General features: G+C 41.5%; 1 non-coding gene across 1 annotated transcript; it reads right to left on the bottom strand.

The window, feature by feature from the left end:
• Positions 1-1484: 1484 nt before the first annotated feature.
• TRNAD-AUC (transfer RNA aspartic acid (anticodon AUC)) lies at positions 1485-1560 on the bottom strand. The gene has a single exon. It is a non-coding gene; the product is annotated as a tRNA-Asp (tRNA).
• Positions 1561-2492: the final 932 nt, after the last annotated feature.

Raw genomic sequence — 2492 nt, 5'->3', positions numbered from 1 at the left:
GACTCAGCGTGTGGATGTCCCAGGTGCGATTCCTGGTCAGGGCACACAGTAAAAGGGATCATCTGCTTCTTCACCCCTTTCCTTTCTTTCTCTATCTCTCTTTCTCTCCCCCCTTCTCACAGATATGGCTTCATTGGTTCAAGTGCATAGGCACCTTATGCTGAGGATAGTTCAATGGAATCTCCACCTGAGGCACTAAAAATAGCTCAGTTGTGAGCATGGCCCCAGATGGGCAAAGCATCAGCCCCAGTGGGGGTTGCTGGGTATATCTTGGTTGGGGTGCATGTGGGAGTATGTCTCTCTCTTCCTTCTTCTCACTTAAAAAAAAGTAATAGCTTTTTTATTAAGTGCCTACCATATCAAAGATTTACCAAATGTATTATTTCTTTTTATTTTACATAATCTGCATGAGATAGATATTATGTTCTTATTTTATAGGTGAGCAAATTGTGAATCAGAGAGATTGAATAGTTTAAGTTTGCATAGCTAATAAGTAGTGAAACTTTGATGGAAACTCAAATTATTAACTAATATCACCTCAAAAAATTTAATAAAAAATAATCTATCAATGAGGTAAACTTCCCTGTTCTTTTACTCTAAGAAATTACCATGGCCACCCAGCTTTCAGCAACCACACCCTGAGTGTCAGCAGCCACCAACACTGAAGCAAGACCCTCAACCAGCAAAAAGATTATGACTCATTGAAGGCTCAGATGATGGTTAGCATTTCTCAGCATTATTTTGACATAATTCTATGGCACATTAAATAGATTACTGTATAATGTAAACATAATTTTTATATGCACTGGACAAAAAAAAAATACATATGACTTGCTTTATTGCGATATTCACCCTGTGGCTGTGATCTGAAACATAAGTGTGAACATCTGGAAGGTGTGCCTGTGTAAGAATTTGGAGTGTATTTAGCATACCACTATCACCATTCTTATTTCTGTTGAAGGCTTCCGTTAGGTCCAGTATATGCTGTATGCACTTCCAATCGGCTGGTGCAGAGTGAAGGACACAATTAAAAACAGACATCGTAATGGACAAATAATTATAGTACACTGTCTAGAGTAATGGATACAGAAGGATGTTTTTTGAATCACATCAATCAATAATGATCACCTGAGTTCTTGATAATCTTGATAATAGTACTGGCCAAAATATGAATTTTCTGATTTTATGGCACATTAAGGACTAGAAGGTTCTAGCTAAGGCCCTTTGGTTTTGTTTGTTTGTTTGTTTTGTTTTTATTTTAATGAAAGGAGAGGAGGCAGAGAGACAGACTCCCACATGCGCCTGGGCCATTGCTCCCTTGCAACCAAAGCCATTTTTTAGCACCTGAGGTGAAGGCCATGGAGCCATCCTCAGTGCCCAACCCAAGGCTAACTTTCTTGAGCCAATTGAGCCATGCTGTCAGAGAAGAAGAGAGAAGGAGAAAAGGGGCAGGGGTAGAGAAGCTGATGGGTGCTTCTTCTGTATGCCCTGACCGGGAATTGAACCCAGGACATCTACATGATGGGCAGACACTCTACCACTGAGCCAACCAGCCAGGGCACTAAGATCCTTTGTAAAATGAAGTTTAGAGGAATGATCACTTTAGTCTGCACCTGATAGCAGTTGGTATTCACTGCCTATAATTCAATATCTTTTTTTTATATTTTTCTGAAGTGAGAAGTTAGGAGGCAGAGAGACGGACTCCCACATGTGCCTGACCAGGATCCACTCTTCAAACCCACTAGGGGGTGATGCTCTGCCCATCTGGGAGCTTGCTCTGTTGCAACTGAGGCCATTCTAATGCCTGAGGAGGATGGCCATGCAGCCATCCTCAGGGCCTGGGCCCACTTTGCTCCAATGGAGCCTTGGCTGCAAGAGAGGAAGAGAGAGAGAGAGAAAAGAGAGGGGGAAAGGGTGGAGAAGCAGATGGGTGCTTCTCTTGTATACCCTGGTTGGGAATCGAACCTGGGACTTTCACACACCAGGCCAATGCTCTACCACTGAGCCAACTGGCCAGGGCTAGTTCAGTATCTTTTGATTTTAACTTATAACCTTTAGTATGTTTCATTTTGAGTCTAGCATCCCATGATTCCATATTACAATCTTTGTGCTAACTCCGTAGAGTCTGGTTTCTTTAATTCTACCTTAGGATACACGGGGCTGACTGCTTACAGTGTGGTACCCCCAGTTCTTCAGATCTCTTTGAATTATTCTCTGTTATTAAGCACATTTCCTTCTCTCCTTATCTCCTGTCCAACAACCCATTCCAGTATGGTCAAACTAAATATTAATAGCTACCAGTGTTATCTAGTTTTTTATAATGATTGCATTTCTAGTTCTGAGGAAATCGTCCACTGTGAACAATTGCCTTGTCTCGATGCAAATGGGAAAATTCAGCCTCACAGAAAAGAAAATGAGAGAGAGATTTATTTTTCATTGCTAACCAAGGGTTGCGATATCACACTGAATGAGTGGATGGTAGAGTTCAGTTC

The sequence above is a fragment of the Saccopteryx leptura genome, chromosome 3 (genome assembly GCF_036850995.1).
Source record: "Saccopteryx leptura isolate mSacLep1 chromosome 3, mSacLep1_pri_phased_curated, whole genome shotgun sequence".
NCBI classification, from domain to species: Eukaryota; Metazoa; Chordata; class Mammalia; order Chiroptera; family Emballonuridae; genus Saccopteryx; species Saccopteryx leptura.
Note: the sequence above shows the minus strand (reverse complement) of the source record. Positions and strands in the feature narration are given on the sequence as shown.